Below are 19,807 nucleotides of genomic sequence, written 5' to 3' on the forward strand. Positions count from 1 at the left end.
TAACAGCCAAACTTATAAAATGGTTTATGCTTTGCTGTTGTCAAGGGAGAAAAACTTGCCAAATTGTTCATTTTAAGTAAATAGAACATAGCCAATTAAGGAAAGCAATATTTAAACACATGCCTATGATGATCAGAGCATAGTTTGCTTCTGATTTCACTACTGATTTTAACAGAAGAGTGCTCCATTTTCCCACAGCACTAAAATGACCCCACACATACTTCCACAAACTAGTAATCACACAGGACAAATAAAAGGACACTTTACTGGAAAATACATGGCTTGGTACAATAATCCATCACTTATGAAAACTAGAATTCACATTTTTTAATGGTAGCATTCTTGGAGTGATGTATCATAGAATATAAAGATTAGCATTCAATTGATGGTTGGTGCTTTTTTAACATTATAGCGGAGGACTTTTTGTTCAAAATTGAGCAATCCTTGGCAGGGACAAGCTAAAATTCCAAGTCACTTGGCTGTGCTATAAAAAGAACAACAAATGGATGTTTCTAATTCTACATCTTAATGGTACTTTGAAACAGTGAGTTGTATTTAGTTTGGGGTCTCTTTTGCTGCTCAGGGTCACTCTGTCTGTAGCGATTCATACCTAGGTTGGCTTTTTCCTGAATTATAGTGGTGCTTCCTCAAATGATGCAAATGATGCAGCAGTGAAAATAGCACTTCAGATGCCTGTCACTTTTCCCATTCTGTGGAACTCTGAAGCATTTTATGCCCACTTGAACTTCATATTTAACTCTGAGTCTAAACCAGATTAGTTAAGATGTTCCAACTGAAGTGCACACTGTCGTAATGTGAAGGGTAGGACAGCAGGGGAAGATCCCTCTCTTTAGAAAGACATTAACCTAGCTGGAAGTTTTATACCTGAAACAGCAATTATGGTGTTAAAACTACATCTAGAGGTAGGAATAATTATTGTCATGGATAACTTTGTTTGTACTATGTTGAGCTATACAGCACATAGTTCAAAACAACAGCAAAGCTAAAGTCGATGAATTTCTCATTTTATTCTATTAAATACATGTGAGTCACAAGAGAAAAACTCCAAGACTCCCAGAAATTCAAGGGTTCAGATAGCATGTTCCAAAACCAAGCTTAGCCAGAAATATTCTTGTTGGGATCTCACTTAGAAATATTCCTTCTCTTGCCAAACCATTCTTCTCGCGATATCCCCACGTTAAAATGGCTTTGCTATTACATTTGGAAATACAAAAAAGACCAACCGTTACTTCCAAGAGAAAAAAATAAAATAAAATAAAAAATCCCTCAAAAATTACAATAAATATTTCTTTTAATACCTTCCCTTTTAAATTTCAGGTTCTGGATTAGGCCACGAGTATCTTTCATGAAGAAGAGCTGGCAAATGTCAAACAACATAAAAAAGTGGAAGGCAGTTCCATACAGAAGTAAAAGGACCTAAGTATAAAATAATTATAAATTTCTCCTGCCAGTGCAAGTGCATCAAGGACACTTCTATCCAGCAGCAAAAATGTAACCTGAATATCTTCTGACTTTCATGTTTGGCTGGTAATAAGTTGAACCCTTAGATTTAGAAAAGCATTTCTGACCACTTTTGGCACTTTCTTAGGTCTCTATTTATTACACAAGTGGGAAAGGTATTGAAGCACAAATGAAAAAGTGGTAAGATCTTTTCCTCAATTTTCAAGATACACCGAAGCAAAACAGCTTATCACATTAGGGAATTCAAATTGGGTACAAAAAGAAAATAGTATAAACATGTTTTTAGGACTAAAAGAAAGGACACATCTTTGGCCCTTAATATTGGATAGCGATGTAATAACATTCACTGAACTGGGGGAGATAACTGTGAGTTAAATTCTCTGAAAAAAAATCGCGCCAAGAAATAGCTGGACTGTCTTTTTTCTGCCCTATATAAATCTTCTGAATACTTACTGAAATAGAGTCTTAGTATTCTTAACAACATATAAATAACAGAAGTATCACATAGAAGAACAAAATGAAGTATGTAAAGGAATTTTTGCCCAAGAAAACAAGTGGAAGGCAAGAACTAATGCAATACCTCCAAGTGACACAGTTCTACAGAAATGGTACCCTCAGAGTCAATGAAAGTTTTGAGGTGCACAGACAAAGACTTATTTGTCAACATTCAATGCTCTTAATTTTATATATAATGCAATGAGATTAAACATACTTTGGTTCAATCAGGATTAAGCAGTGGCTGACATGTTTGCAAGGTAAAGTTACATCAGCTTTTCTCCAGAGTTTTGGCATGGCCACAACTAAAAGAACCTCTTCAGGGTAAGGGTCAAAATGTTTATGAGATTACTTTCTGTGAATTTATTCATGTACCTAGACAATATATTTCTAGCAGACTGTTTTTTCTGGGTGCGATGTTCTGGGAAGAGCCTGAATGATTCAGAGAGCAAAATGCTTTAATATATCCTAAATAGTTACATACTTATTTGGCAAGATTTTGTAACTCATATGACAGGCTCTCACATTCCTTCCAATGACTTTTATTTCACTCTTAATTTACAAAATATTTATACATAATCCCGAGGGTCTACCTATGATTAATTCCTGCCAGGTACAGTATATCTGAGCACTTCCAATGTGTTGAAAGCATTGGTTTTTGAAGAACTATCCATTAAAGACTTTCTGAACTGTGACAATGGATATTGACAGTGCTTGTCAGACTAAAGCACTATTGATTGTCTCACATCATGTGTATTGCAAAACCAATTTCTTTCAAGTACCTCTTCCTAACTGAAATACATTATTACGATGCCTATCTGTTTATTATAACACCCAAAATTATTGTATGTAATTTATCTGGATGGAAAGGGCAGTACTGGGAATGAAGAGCAGCAGTGGGAACGGTTAAACCATTGAGAGATTCAAATAGCTTTACATTTGTACCTCCTCTTCCATTGAGCTTGATGTCCAGGAAAAAAACCCACAACTACTTTGGATCATGCAATTTTTTTTTTTTTTAATATTCTTGAGGACTTTACAATTTTGGGAAGTTCTTAAAAATGGAGATGACTTGAAGTATAATGATAATACCCAGAAACTGAGATTTGATAATTATTTCCCAAAGAATATTAAAAGTGACAAATTTGACCATTCAAAATGCAGAATATACTGATCAAAATTTCTTAAAGCACGTATGTACAGATCCATTTACTTAACTGTCACCTCTGACACCTTAAACTAATAGTTTCCTAAAGTGCTTTAGAGTCCCATCCAGAGTCCTCAGCACACTTTGCAGGAATGAATCAAAGCTTGGATGGCAAAAGAGGAGGTAGGATTAGGTCTCTGTACCTTTGGAGAGTGAAAGGCTAACAGCAGTGTTACCACATATGTGCAAAAATATTAATAGAAAGGAATTAATTAGTTAATTCATTAATGTCAAGTAAAAGGCATGCTTAATTGCTGAGTGTCTCATCTTTCTGAAGAAATATATCTTAATGTGCAGAGGTGTATGACTATGCCTACATTCCAGGAGACACTGTAATTTAAGAATATTGAATGACTCATGACTTCAAGTTTTATTGGATACCATTGGAACTCAGAATTAAACATTTCTTCAGATTTTTTTGGCCTGCAGCAGATGTGAAACTGCTGTTAGTCCTTTAAGGAAAGAGCAACATGCATTATTGCCTGTAAAAATGGGCAGGTTTTCAACCAGCTCTAAAGCTATGAGGGTGACAAAACCAAGTCTTGCTTCCTTCCTTTTCTTTGTGATGCTCTGAGATGGAGTCAATAAAACCTGCTCACTAAGGATAAAGAATTCACTTCATCTACTTCATTGAGCTAAAGATTTGTGCTAGTTATCCTATTTTATCCCTTGGTGAAATTCCTGGGCAGGCCTCTGAGTTACAATAATTACTATTTTTGAGGTTTTTGGTTTTTTGTTTTTTGGTTTTTTTTTTTGTAAAAGAGTAGAACGAGAGGAAGGCACATGGTCTTCTTAAAGACACCACAAAAATTATTGATGAGAAAAAGTGCAGGAATCAAACATTACCTGTAATCATTATGCTTATGATAAGCTTCAAAATTACAGATTTTATAACTGCAGAGCATAGACCCAAGAACTGCAGCAACAGGTATCACCAGCCAGGAGATTCTCAGAAGATTTTGTTTGGTTTGGCACCAAAGGACCCGAAGTCATTCAGGTTTATGCACCAATAATAGATATTTGTCACAGCAAGTGTATCTGCATTTACAGATGTTTATGAAGCAAGCTTAGAAATAAACAATAGGAAAAAGAAAATAGTGATTATATAGCAGAAATAATTTTTCTGTAATATGACAGCCTAACAACTTAAGTGCTCAGTAGTGTCATTACACTTTGTGAAATTTGTGTGCATTAGCAGTAAAGATTCAATAAAATGACTGTATAATTCATATTTTGCATTACGCTCTTATGCATATAAAATTTTTTAAAAATCGTCCCACTATAATAGTAAATGGAAATAAATGAATAGTGTGTTAAATATCACTACACACTTACATTGTAAAACAAAACTGGCACTCTCCACACAGCTTTTCTTATTGGTATTTGTACCATAAATATTTAGAAATGTAAAGCAGTATTTCCAAGTATATATTGGATTTATAAAGGAAGATCATACCAGATATTTTCTTTAATAAAATAAATGGGTATTTTTAGAAAAGGAAAATGCAATAGGCCAAATCTATCTGGATTTCAGTTGTGCATTTGATATGATGCCAAATAGGAAATGATTAGTTAAACTAGAGAAGATGTAGAGAATTGAAACAATAACTGTGAAGTGACTAAATAAGGTATTAAAATGAGCTTTGTTGAAAGGAAAACTACTGTAGTGAAGGGAAGTTACCAGTGCAAGTCCTGAAATATTCTTGGAACTGGTCTTTGTGTTTTCACTAATGACTTCAGCAGAAAAAGTAGAAGCATTCAAAAAATTACATGGTGACTCAAGGCTGGGAAGCACCATCAGCTGTGACAAGAATTCGGGATACCAGGCAAAAACTTGGTGACTTTGAGACTGGAAGCTGAATTAACCAGATTAGAACTACTACTGCCCAATGCATGGTTAGAGAAGGACTGGAATTATAGAATCATAGAATTATTAAGGTTGGAAAAACCCTCTAAGATCATCAAGTCCAACAGTTCCCCCAGTTCTGCCAAGCCACCCCTAACCCACGTCCCGAAGTGCCACGTCGTTCTGAACATTTGCAGGGATGATGACTCAACCACTGCCCTGGGTAGCCTGTTCCAGTGCCTGAGCAACAAATCCAAAATATTTAATTTTATTTAATACAAAGTAATTCTCTCTATGGGTGTTCAACCTTGGGCACTCATATGTTAGACGGAAATTCGTGACAGAAGAGAGGCAGGCAGTGGCAGTGAGAGGCACCAGGAGAAGGGGCTGCTGATCTTTCACAAGCAGACCGAGAGCTTGGTATGTTTGGCCAGCTCAAAAATGAGTGAGAAGAGCTCTGATTGTTCTCTATGAATTTGCTGGTGGGGGTGGGAAAGGGAGCAGGAGAGAAGAGGACAGCAGGGAGGGAGAAGAGCTGTTTTAACTGAAGAACAATGTTGGCACAAGAATAGATGAGTATAAACTGGCCATAATATGAAGTTCTAAAACACCCTTTTAAAGAAATCATGGTGGCAAATAAAACTAAAAGAATTTAAGATGAAGCTTAATAAATTTATGTATGAGGACACAGAACACAGTACCTTGTGACAGGAGGGACTGGACTAGATCAGCCAGGACATGCCAAGTCTTTCTTTCCACAACTTTTTTTGGTATTGTCACAATATTAGAAAGACTATTATACACACTTAACTCGAATACAAAACCCACAATGCCAGAAATCAATGAGTTCATTTTATTCATACAGTATGACCAGTTTATGTTCATCTAATGTAAAACATGTGGGACTTGGATGAAATGTGCTGCAGTACACAGACGAGTTAGGCTCTAGGAAGGGAGAGTACAGTGTACTTGGGAAGAGGAAACTGGTCTCTCCGAGCTTGTGTCGGGGATTAGGACTCTTGACACATCCTCTTTGCAAAAATATTCCCAGGAAAATACTCAATAACTTGGATGGTCTAACACATAGAAATGAGTGATGCTTGCCCTTTGCTACATGGGTGACTCAGTGTTTGCAGCCATATACTTTTATCCCACTCACATAAAACATGTTACCAAACAAAAAAATTGCACTATTGGAATTGAGGAGTTTTGAAGTTTACATGTGAATATTAAAATATTACATTAAATTAAAATATTACATTTAATTAAAATATTATTTAAGCAGACTTTGCAAAATAAAAAAAAAAACAACCAAACCAAACAACCCATGCAATCAGAAGTTGAGGAAGACAGAACAAGGTACTGAAGACTATTTCCAGATTGAGCTGAACAAGTAATTTGCAAAAACTAATGCATTCAGGGTTTTGTGGCTTGTAGTTTTTTTTAGAATACGAAGTTCTCTTTGTTTTCTTCTCTGGTGGAATATATGTCAATAACTTTCAAGCCTTTAAATTAACCTCCTGAGTTAATCTAAAAAAAAAAAAGCTTTTCAACCTTTTGCAAATAATATGGATAGTCATCACTCACACTACATTGCTCAGACAAAAGGACAAGAAAATTATACTGTTTTTTGTCTACCAGGAGCACAAGATAGATTGTTATGCCAAGAGAAAACTCTTCTGAGGGTCTGGGTACTGCCAGCCATGTGGGCATTTTTACCTTCAAAACCTACGTATAAATTTGCCTTTTATACTTTGAGAGACGAATTATCTGTGGAGAACAAGGGAGACTTGGCACTGCTGTATTAATATCAGTCTTGTCAAGAGTTATACAAATGTTTCATATATTCAAATTTAGACATGTGCTTGGATACCTTATTAAACCTCTTATTTGGACCAAGTCTTATGGGATGTCTCCAGAAAGAATATCATACCAAAGAATTTTCTTTTTATTGAAATTATATTGAAATATATCAATTATATTTTGTACTTCTAAATTTTGAAAGTAAATTATTTTAAAATTTAATTATATTTTCACTGCACTCAGTCTTCAATTATATTCATAACTCTGTATTTTTTGACCTATTATGAACTTTTAATGTTTCTTATACAATAAAGGACAGAATTAATTCACAGAGCATAAGTTATGAAACCAACATACTAAAACAGTTTATTTCCAATGAGAAACAGTAGTGACATTCAGCTCTGTATTTGCTGTTTTAAACCACAAGTGCCAGCATATTTTTCTCTTCTAAACACCAAGTTAAATACTTTTCAGTGAATGTAGATGTGGTAGTTCATGAAGGAGAAAGGCACAGCCATTATCTTTAAAGTAATCAAAAAATGTCGAGCCAGAGATCTGAAATCCATTTGCTGTACTCTGTTTATATGTTGACCATACTTTATCAAATTATCTCTACCTCAATTATATAATTAGAGTAAGTATATCTGAACAAAAGATCACCCATGAGCTCATTTTTAAAAAGAGCAAGTCGTCAGATTTCAGAATTTTTTTAATTCTTACCTCAAGTGAAAGTTCTGGTAAGAGTCTCCAACATCTATATTCACATAAATAAAAACCTTAGACAAAGTCACCTTTACTGCCACCAACCTAATTTTGTTTTTCTAGAAACTGTTTCCACTTGTCAAAACACAACCGATCTTCAAACTTTTGAGCAATTACAGTTTTTTTACTCAGGTAGTGTCAGAGTCCCACTCTGAGGAGACTGGAATAACTTCCCCTGAAGGTGATTCAGGATCTGCATAAAATAAACATAAACCAACAAAGCAGACAAAAATCAGGCTACAGCTTTCTGTTGGTCTACCTATAGAGGCTGTAGGAGGAGAAGTTGCCTTGTGAGATGTGCTGTTGGTCATCCTCCCTCTTGGACTGAGACAGTGGAATTACAGGAGGGAAAGGAAAGTCCAGAATGGAGCTGCTGCTATGTTTAGTGACATATTACATTGTTTGTGTTTTAATATGATTGCTTACCTAAAGTTCTGATTCCCGTGTTTTCAAGGAAGGGGTGGGATTATTTAGCATTGGCTTTATCAGAAATTCATCTTCTAATAAAAATCAGCAGATATTGTTCAATTGTGTAAGAGCAGAAAGAAACTACAGTTTGCCCTCTCTCTTCCTTGTTTTACTGGGTGTATCTTTGGCCAAGATGACTTGGGAACAACACTTCTGTCTTGTTGCAGCACTCCCCCACTCTCCCTACAATCTGATGGTGGCTCCTTCCCATCACAAAGGCAACACAAGGGCAAGATCTGGGTTGGTACCATTAAGATGTAAGTCTGAAGAGGACACAAAGATGTGGTCAGCTGAAGGCAAGAGTAACTGGGACCCCAGAAATGAGCATTCCTACACTGCCAAGGATTTGCTGCAGTTGGGACCCCAATTCTGCCTGGTCCTTGTGTAGGGGCTCAGAGGGGGACACCACCAGAGACACTACAGGGCATGCAGTGACATTTAGTACTTTATCCACTCTCCAGAACAGCTGCACTGGAACAAGCTGCTTGAGCAGGCAAATAATTACTAATTATCCTGATATTTTCCTGAAATAATATCAGGCCAGTCATCACAACAACTCTGAGACACTTCAATCAGCTACATGTGGGGTTTGCATGGGTGCACTGACTCTCTGTTTGACCAGCCATGGTCAAAATTCAGATTAAATGTTAAAAAGAGCCAATAGAAGACTGTTTTAGCTTTAAAATTAATGTTCCAGCTGACAAATTGCACAGGGGCTTAACCTACTTTAGAACATATTTAATAGCATAATTTAGTCTCGAAAAAGAAAAGCAAAATAACTAATGATGGACAAATTTAGGGGTCAAATCTAGTTCAGATAAACATTCCAAAGTTCAGATGTTTAACCAAACCTTATCTTGTCCATGAAAAGCCTCAAACTAAAGGGCTCTATCAAATATAAACAAAGCACAGGAGATTGTGGAAACTTCTCCTTACAGAAGGAAAACCATTATCAGGAACCAGCACCTTATTGCAGCACTCACGTGTAAAGCAGTTAAGCATCAAAGCAAAACATTTCAGAAAACTGCTTCATGGTAGTAGTAATATTTGGATGAAATCCAATACAGAGAAAAGAAAATAATATTAAGAGGAAAGATAATACAAATGCAATTAGACTATCAACCAATAAAACTTAATCTATGCTTGATAGTTGAAACCTTCCAAGCTTAGAGGGAATAAGGAAACTAGAGATCAGAGGACTCTGCCTTTTGAAGTCTTGCTGTCCAGATCCTGCAGACCATTATCCAGCTGAGTATTTTAAAGCCATTATGAATATTCTGTCACAGAATTAGAAAGCTTTATTGCTATGAATGATCTGTAACTTGAGCAGGGACAGCTACAGATGAATTTGAAATAAACAATTATTTGGAAAAGGTGAATTCTGCAGACTTAGGGCTCTGAACTAAAACCCACCAAATAAAAGACGTGTTTTCAAAGAACATTCTCCTAGTGGGTTATTTGTAACAGAAAGTATAATTCTAATGGATCCTTTCCATTTTCACATTCACCAAATACAAATGATTTTTTAAAAAGTTTATCAGACAAGATAAGACTACTGCTCTGCTTTGCCTGACACTGTTTCTCATTCAACAGGCCATAGGTGCTACAGTACCCCAGGAGAAACCAAATTCAGATGCCAAAACAAAAGACTTTATAAGTAAGACTTAAAATTTCAGTTCAGAAATGACTAATGTGTAACTGACATTAAGAACAAAGTTCCAATAATAAATCAGGTATCCCACTTCTTGTAATTATGCTTTAATATCAGTGCTACCCTTGATCTATCATACTGAATGATCTTCAGATAACACTGTATAACAATTCAGGTATTACAACGTTTTCATTATTTATTCATTAACCTTTAGTGCTGTCTTTTGATTTTCATTCAAACACATCAGCTGAAACACCTTTGTAGGAAGAAAGGAAAGTAGGAAAATTATTTATATTTTTACACAGATAAGAGAGATACTGCACATATGTTTTCTCATAAAAATATATTCCAAATATATTTTTGCATTAATATAAATCTTTAACTTCTTGGAAACCATAACAATGAGGCAAATATTTTGATTAAGTTAATTTACCTACAGCTCAGATATAGGACAGTCAAAGAGTGATCTTGAGATCATCACCTGCATTACACAATTTTTAGTCAGTTTTCTGGTCCTTCCAGCTACTGTTTCTCAAGAGAAATCCTGGGTGCTGCTCAGGAGCCAGTTTACTCCAGGGACTTCTCCAAGAGGTGTTACGGATAAGAAAGCACCAAGTTTATTTGTCTCTGCTTTACTCTGACCTTTAACTCTTATCCCAGAAGGCGTTTTACCTTCAAGAGTAATATTACATGTCTACACCTCAGACCCATTCAACATAATATTTTAAAAGCACCAGGCTGGTGGGATGCATGGAAGCATCAGGTTATAATGGACACACATGTTAACAGAACAGGCATTAAAAGGTGACCAGAGAAGATCAGAGAAAAACCTTTTCTGAACAGGACACAGCCAGTGTGTCCTACAAAGGGTGAGCACAAAGCAATGTGGACTCAAACCACGTGTTCCTGCACCTTGAATGAAGTCTTTCATTACAGATACTCACCAAGCTAAAGGTTAACTTGCCCTGATTTATATTTTTGTGTCTAAAAGCCTGCTAAATGGCAAATGATCCAGTGTGCATCTGGCTGCTGTCCTGTTCTGACCTGCCTACATCTGGCCACCTTCCCTTAGGCTCTGGGTCCTTGGATTGAGGGATAACCTTCTGCAGCAAAAGTGACTATAAAATGTACTGTCACTATGTGATTGCAGCAAATATTAACTATAAAGCTTTGCATGGAGAGACACATTTTCTCCAGTAGCGCTTCATACCTGCATGCTTTTAAAAATATGTGTTCTGGATGAGGTGTCTTCACAAATTTCATGATAATCTTTTTTCATCCCCAAGGTTTGTTTGCTTTGTTTGTTTGTTTGTTTGTTTGTTTATGTATTAGCACTGGGGTATTTTAAAATGTTTTCATTTCTTTTATTTTAAGTGTGCTGTTTGGAAAGAGTTGTTCAGTTTTATCATAATGCTACTTTTCCGTTTGAACTGAACACCTTAAAAATTAATTAAAAAAAACTGTTATCACACGTAGGAACACATTTTATATGCTATAAAAAGGCTTACGGCAATTTTGCTCTTTGGTTTTCACAGAGAATGCATTGGTTGCAAGAGATTAAAGGACAGCAGGTTCTGCATGTCCTGGTTGTTTGCTTTTTATCTCTAAAAAATTGCTCATGAAAGAGATAAACAAATACAACCCTAGACTGCATCAGGTGATACAGTCCCCCCATTTCCATATGGGGGACTGAATTCTGCTTCCCAAGGTTGTGGGAAGACCTAGCCTTGAATATCCATGTGCAAGGAGCAGGGACTGAAACGGGCAGACTCAGAAAAGGGCTATTTGAGAAAATCAGGGAAAGAGCAGCAGCCTGTGATAGAAAAGACAGCTACAAATTTTGGTTGACTGAGTCCACCAACACAAGCAGGGGAAGGAGTAAGACCCATGTCTGTAACTCTGTTTGGGGTGGTACACCTGAGGCACAAAATAACTGCTGAAAATAAAGAGCAAGCTAAAAGCTGACACAAGAGCCCAGTCATACCACAAGTCCATTTAGACTGGAAATTAGAGTGCTTTCAGCTTGAAAACTGAAGTTTTGGAACATTTTTTCCAGCCTGAGCTGAGGGGCAAAAGCATTACCACCGAATTTCATTAATTATGAAAGGAATCAAATGAGGTAGTTGTTTTCAAGAACTGGGGAATTGATTCAATGCTACAAAAAGTCTGTCTGAGGCAGATAATGCCATGTTACACTTTTCAATAACAGTAACACAAGTGAATTCCTCTTGGGTGAATCCTGGGCGCACTTAAGACAATGGCCAATGGAATTAATTAAATGGAGCCAAATATCCTCAGTGGTGAGGGGAGCTGCTCATATGTCATAGTGTTCTCTTCAGCATCAATATTTAAAGCCAGCTAGTTGGAACCTTTTACTTAATTGAGAAACAATACAGCATTTAACCCCTGAGTGATATTCCACCCTTTGGCTTTCAGAGGCAGGATCTGTTTATCCTGCACGTCAGCAGGCAGCTGGTGGAGCAAATAGGAGATCCTACAAAGCACATTGTTTTTAAAAGCATTTGTAGGCCCTGTCCAGGAGACAGTACCAGAAAGTTGGTCTTTAAATATTTGGGGACTGGATGTCACAATTTAAATTAAGTGCATTCTCCAAGCTGGAAGGTGCAAATATTTAAGTGATTTCACCACAGGGAAAAAGGTGAGTCTGGGCAGAAGGGATTCCTGTCTAGAACCCAATATACAGTCTCTCTAACAGGATAATTTACTTTTATAACCTAAAAACCTCCTTATTTCTGTCACATTCCTCCCAAATTACCATGAGGATCGCATCTAGATAAGTTAGAAATTATAGTGAAGCTTCAGAATACAGTGCAGAATAAGAATAATTTTTTTCTGGCTACAACCTTCCAACTAGGATACTTGTTTCAATAAATACCGTGAGAAATTCAAATTTAAGCTCACAGTGATGGGAGGCTGGGCTGGCTCTTCCTTCCTGAATAACAAAGCTCATAAAGTCTTGCTCTAGTTCTGACCTCTCTCCAAAGACAGCAGTCTGAAATATTCCCTGTTGCAGTGAAAATGCCTCCATCTATTTGGGTGTTATCTGTTGTCAGCCTGTATTCCTTCCCTGTGGAGGCAAAACGTGGTGATGTATAAAACTGGAGATATATTGATGACACAGGTGATGGAGGGTCAAGCAGATGTAACTGTCTCTGTTGTGTGCTGCCTTAAACTGTAAAAACCACAATATTTGTACAATAAACTTTAGTTTTGTCACTTAGTGTAAACACAGATCTATTTAGTGAGGAATTAAGAGACTGCACCAAAGCAGTGCAAGATGTTGGATAGCTGGGCTTAAAAGTGGTAGAGTCAGAGTAGAAACCTTTTCCCCATTATAGGAGTCCACCTCACTTTCAGTGCACAGAAAGGGCACAACTGCTTGATTCCAATAATGCCTAAAATGCCCAAGATTTCTTTGTGATTGCTTTTTCTGAGGCAAGCGTGTGTTCAAAACAAAAGCTATACATTTTTCCCAAATGTAATTTTCTTAAAGACTATGTCAGTATCCATAGTTCAGTAGGAAAAGACTTAAGAGTGATCATGACTATCCAGTTTCTACTTTTCTCCATATCAAATTCATCTAGAGCGCACACGTAGGAGTTTATTTTGTTAAGAAAAATATATGGTGTCTCTCTCTTCTTTGGAACAGAGAAGGAATATGGATTTGCAACCTTTTTCTTTTTTTTCTTTAAACTTAAGTCCTTCAATAGTGTTTTGAACAAACCTAAAGAGATTTTAAGACAGACATTTTGTATTATGACATTCCCCTGGGTCGTATGTATGATCGTCTTTACTAAAGCTCCTTTCAGTCCCAGTTGAATAAATATGCATTTTATTTCACTAATCTTGAAACAACAGGAATAAAGTTTACCCAGGTCTTTTATACCTCAGAGAACAAAACAAATACTACAAATCTTTGGAGAGAAAGGATATACAAAAGGGCTTGAGGTGAATGTTTCAAAGTAAATACTCTTTAAACGATGTGCAAATTATTTCAGCACTTGAACATGATTTATGAAAGGGGATTAGTCCACTGAAACAAGAACCGAGTTTAAACTGTTGGGTTTCAAAGTCAGGGATGAGAAGTGTTAGCTGGAAAAGGCAGAAGAAACTGGATAGTAATCTATAGTGAGGATTTCTGACTGATTTTCTTTAACTAACTCAATCCCACATTAGCTATCACTGTCATTCATACTTAACTGTGGTGGGCAGCATAAAATACCTTCTTTTATGATATAATTCCCCATAAAAATGAAGTATGCAATGGTGATAATTAAGTAATAATGAGGTAATTAATAACTCAGTGACTAGCTCCCTATTTACTAGTATGCCCCATAAATGAGCATGAGGAGTATGAAACAATTAAAGATTATCCAACCTCAAACAGATAACTTTTCCAGAGAGTTGTGTGTCAGTGAGCAGACCAATGAGTCACAGGTCACATCTATAATAATACATTATATTATATTGTAATATTCCCACATACTCTTCACGTAATGGGTTAGAGCTACTCTTAAGTACTATAAAAATGATCACTTTTATGTAATTGTAAAGATTAATAAGTGAGCTAACTTCTCATGGTTCTATAATGACCCTGCTGTTCTAGTAGGTAAAGGAAAATTTAATGATCCTGCTCAGATATGATTAATATCTAACTTTTTCCTGACTAAAAATCTGGACTTGGTTCAATAAAAATGAATTAAGTGAACATGCATGGATTTCCCTGCCAAATGTTTATATGGAAGTTGGTTATGCCCAATTTAAAAATATGCTTTTTCAACCCAAATAGTAAACTCTGGAAGGATTTTGGAGAGTGAAGTAGAAATAAAACAAAGAATTAAGGGAACATTACAGTATAATTGATGGAAACAGGATATTCAAATTCAGGAAAAAAATGTATTTTTTTTTTTTTAGGACTAGTCACAGCCAGTTTTGATTTTGGGTGCAACATAATCTTCTATTATCAGGAGAAATGACACAATTTGTTTCTGAATTTGGCATGTTTTGCTTCCAAAATGCCAGTATTATTACTCCTTTGTTGCTGAATCAGTATTTTCCTAAGCTCTACGAAAAGAGCATACCTACACTTAATGTTGCAGAGAAACATGACAGTAAAAATATGTCAAAAAATAAGTTTAGTCCCTATAGTCCAAATGAGTGATTCCACCCTGCAGAAACAGCATGTTGCATTTTCTTTTTGTGATCTTTTTTCAGTCTCTGAAGCTGACTGCATTCTTGTTGATGCAATAAAAATGAATGCCAGAAACATACAAGCTGCAGAGTGACAAAATTAATATTGCAGCAGGAAACTGCATATTTGCACCTAGTTTTCATTTTGCTTTCTGTTTTAATTGTTGCCATTGGTAATGTTGCACTAATATACATTACTGCTTTATGTTTCTTGGCTTTATTAAAAGTAGTAAAACTGACCTATACATAATGCTAACATTGTCATGTAATAATAGTCCCTAAATAGCATCCATTTGGCTTTGAACTTCACATCTAAATGAAATAAATGGGCCGGGAAGGGGAAAGAATTCAGACCTCATCAGAGCTAACAAAGAAGTGGAGTGATTTCCAACTTTTGCAGCTCCATTTAGAATCATAGAATCATAAAGGTTGAAAAGACCTCTAAGATCATCGAGTCCAACCATCATCCCAGCACCACCATCATGTTCACCAACTAAGCTTTGTCCTCAAGTGCCATATCCACACCTTTTTTGAACACTTCCAGGGATGGTGATTCCACCACTGCCCTGAGTAGCCTGGTAATTAGACCCCTTTTCACAGACATTACATCGGTGAACGGACCACTGTTAGCTACCACAGAATCAGCCCTTGACGATTGGCTGGCCAGTAAAAACCTTTCTATCCAAGATAGGTCCTCATCCCAAATATTTCTCTCACTACCCTCCTTCATGCGTGTTAGAGAGGAAGAGTAAACACTCCCACAGGCTCCTCCCAGCCCCGCCTGTAATTAGGTGGCCTTTTTCAAGGATCTCTCAATGATGCCTTCAGCAAAATAAGTTCCTGGCTTTTTTTCCCTTCTGTTATTACTCTGTAAAGCTGTGCAAATCCACGTGTTTCTGCCCTGGCGCCAATCCCTTCCCTCTGCAGAGAAACAACAGCCTCAGCCAGGTGGTCTTTGCCACAGAAATACCCCATTGTGTGCAGGGACAAACTTTAAACCCTTGAGCAGGTCCTCAGAAGAAGCTTTAGCCAGGGAAGGAGCAAGCACTACATGGAGCCAGGGAGGTTTAAAACTCCACCAAGTTCTCCATTTCTTCCATCATGTCCACTAAAAGACTAAAATGGGATTTTGCTTGCTGGCATTTTTTTCCCCACACTCATTGTACAGTCTTAGTTTTCTAACAAACTGCATTCAGAGAGGATTCTGGATGATTTAATAATCACCAAGGGATAAATGCATGCCATACTAGAGTTTCAAAATTCAGCCTTCTGAAGTAAGGAAAAGTGAATGAAACAAGAAAAGCAATTTTGGTCAATTTTAAAGCACACATATTCCACGGTAAAACACTAAGGACAGTAAGCTCCTGACTTTACCCATGTCTTTTAAGAAACCAAAGCAGATTTCAAAGCCCAGATGACTTTGTAACAAATACCTCTGAAGGCAAATCGTAATCATGATCCAGAGGTGGTTATTTTTTTTTCCTCATTAAAAAGATGCTAGGAGGCATATGCCCAGACACTGCTACGAGGCCATTCCTCAGGGAAGCATGAAAGCCTGTGGCATCCCAAGGGCAAAACATCACCCTTTGGGACTAAAAGATCCATCACTCTCTGTTGAAATTCCAGGAGGAATTTAGGTAAGGAAAATATCATTATTTGAGTTGGCTGGTGGCCAGGGTGCTGGGGCTAAGACCCTGATCCTTCCAAAGAGTGGAAAGGAATCCCAAGCCTGCTGTTTAATACGCGTGACATGTCGGCTTTACTGTCGACTTTTCCTTCCATCCCCTGCTTTTGTCTACTTTTTCCACCTGTTGCAACTTGTCCTTATTCAAGCTGAGGGCTGGAATTATCTTACTTTGGTGTCACTTTTTGTCTGGCACAATGATGGCTGGATCCTTGACTACTTTTATTGAGAAACTGAAATGATCACGAGTAGCAACTGCACAACTTACCCAGACATTCCTGTTCGCATACACGTATATGTGTATATATATTTATATATTTTTTTAAATCTTGATGCTCTGGTTTTGGCACCTCAAGCTGGAATTCAAACATGGAGGAGATTTTCCAGACTCCTTTGCAAGGGCTGCATGACTAACCACTGGGTTTTAAGTAAAGTGTTCTCGAAGATAAGGAAAAAATATGCGAGCAGAAACAATAAAAATAATGCAATTCAATCTTATCAATTCAGGCAGTTCCAGCTTTTATGTGGCAAACAAGGAGATCAAATTACATTTATCTAATATCACAGATTTTTTTAAATGTCTAAAATATTTCATTATTTTGCTTTGGCAACTTAAAGCTGAGGAACAGATTACTGTTCCCACTACATAAGGAAATAACTGACAACAATTAGTATTTATTCTTGTTGCTTTTGTAATAAAAATAGAATTCCATCACTTTCAAGGAAACCTAAAATATTAATAAGAATGTGATGAACTGAGTAAATGTGACGCCATAAGGAAATGATGGAGAACAGGTTGGAAATATAGTGCTTTGGGAATGGATTGCATTATCAAGCTTGTGATTGTGCATTTTGACAAGAGCAGCCCTCAGATTGATACAGTAGCCAAAGGGCACTCTTCCTACTGCGGAGCTGTTTGTTTCCATCCAGGAAAGGGGGAGTAGAAGGGGAATTGATCCCCTCTAACAATCAATAGCAACTCCAGCCCAGGCTCTTCCACAAGAGGTCCCTCCTGAGTGACAGAATTCCCAGATGGTGGCCAAAAATGGCTCAGATGATGCAAACCATGACACGACCATGTGCAAGAAAAGAAATACTCTTAGCGGAGAGTGTGGATTTGGTTTCATTACCCACAACACAACTGTCCTGACAGGTCCTGTAGTCCACAGACACAGTAAGGTCCCCTGGTTTTTGGAGAGATGAATGATTTCTGGGAATCCTGTCATGCACAGAACTTTTCCCTACATCCCAGATCCTTTCTCTACTTCCCATGCACCATGACAGCATTTTTGCTTTCAGTCTCACCCAGGTGCCTGGTTTCATGTGGTGCAAAATTAACATGGCAGACCACCTACCAGCAGACCCAATTATAATTGGTACTAATTAAGAGGGGTTTTTTTGGCAAACTTAGGAGAAAAAAAAGCAAACAAAAAAACCTGTGGTCTGAATGATAACTGAATTACTTGGAAATTATGAAGTCTGACACTAATTTTTAAAATTAGAACAACACTTGTTTGCATTAAAAGGAGAGGTGCTGGGAGGCAGCTTCCTTGCACCAAATGTATACTTATTCTAATGGGGGAGGCTGCTGGAATGAAAAACATGTTCTTTCTGACCCAGCATTAGCTGCATAAATTAAATCAGTGAAATAGTTGGCACCATAAAATAAAGAGTCATCTCCCTCCATGTATTTGAGAACAAGCTCACAGTTTTACATATTTTGGTAATGCTCCCCAAGGCCATCCTTGGTTTCTTCTTAGCTCAAGAAAACTTCAACTGGAACATGAGTTGAAACCAAACTGGATGGGAAGCCACTGACAAGCTGCGTGACCAAGAGGACAGCCACTCTGTGAACTTTGGAAATTGAACCTGGCAGTTTGAGCCCAATTTTCAGTGAAATCAGTGTCTACAGCTCAAAGAGCATAACAGAGAATTACCATTTGTCCTTGTACTGTAAGCAGAAGCAATTAGGATTAGACATAAAAACCAAATTCCTGCTACTAAGTCTCTAGGGGCAGTCTCCCCAGTTTTAAATTAAAGAGTAAATTATGAAGTGCTTTGCTTAGAATATACCTGTTCTTTATATACTTGTGCTGCTACAAGAAAAAAAGAATGGTGCAGTAATATCAAGTCTAAAACTGGACATTTTTTACAGCCCTTAAAATGCAGAGAGGGTAAATACAAACGGGTCTGAACTGTCTGAATATTCCATTAAACGTTATGAGGGCAGGGGGCTGGTCTTCTAACACATCAAAAATTGCTCATCTTCTGTGTTAAACTGGAGGAGTCTTAAGCCATCGTTAAAAAATCTCCTTTGTTTGGATTTGGCATTGGCAATAGTCAATAACGTAAGAGGGCTATAAAATTATAAAATCGTTAAACTTTGTAAGAACTTTATAAACACACTTGCAGATATTGCACATATCTTTGTGCTCTGCAGTCAAACTGGACAATGAAACGACCACCTGTTAACTGCTAACAATGTGTCATTACCAGTTCTCATGCCTTTTTAAAGCAATTTTGGCTCTAGCTGCCGATAATTCTGGCTACGATACTTGTGTGAACATTAAGGGCACAGAAAGCCAAAGGCAGAAAACTGACAATACAGTTTGTGCTTAGACTACTAATAAGTAAGTGAATAATATGATTTTTCTAATTCCACATAATTGCTTGATCTCAAGGGGCCAAAAAAAAAAAGTTCTGAATACATATTTTAGAAGCAATCCAATCTACGGTATTTAAATGCAAGCTTCGATTCAGTGAGATTTCACAGCAGATATTTTCACATTTTTTTAATAGTTTAAATAGCCTTTAACAAAACGGAGGTTATTCAGGATTCTCTAAGGTTTGAAAAGAAACATAGACTAAGTCTCTGTCACTGCTCATAGTCACTTTTTCTGTTTTGTCTGACAAATTATCATTTAAAGATATGTGAGAAATCTAAATAAATAAATAAAAATTCCCCGAGTGCTGAGACAGTTTATGGGCATTTTGTTATTCGATACAATAAGAGCAGAATCAGACCCTCAGAACTCACTATATTCTCAGTTTTATTTTTCTTCCTCTGAGAAATGCAATGTAACACCCAGTACAAAGATATTGGGACAATTTTTCACCAGCTACGTTCAGGCTACTTTATATTTTATAACACAAAGAAAAAAAAACTTAAAAGAAAAAAAAAGAAACAAACCTCCAAGA

General features: G+C 36.9%; 1 protein-coding gene across 1 annotated transcript in view; it reads right to left on the reverse strand.

The window, feature by feature from the left end:
* ARHGAP15 (Rho GTPase activating protein 15) overlaps positions 1 to 19,807 on the reverse strand; it is a 331,248-nt gene that overhangs the window by 140,730 nt on the left and 170,711 nt on the right. The window lies entirely within an intron of this gene.

The sequence above is a fragment of the Manacus vitellinus genome, unplaced genomic scaffold (genome assembly GCF_001715985.3).
Source record: "Manacus vitellinus isolate BGI_N305 unplaced genomic scaffold, ASM171598v3 scaffold_43_pilon, whole genome shotgun sequence".
NCBI lineage: Eukaryota > Metazoa > Chordata > Aves > Passeriformes > Pipridae > Manacus > Manacus vitellinus.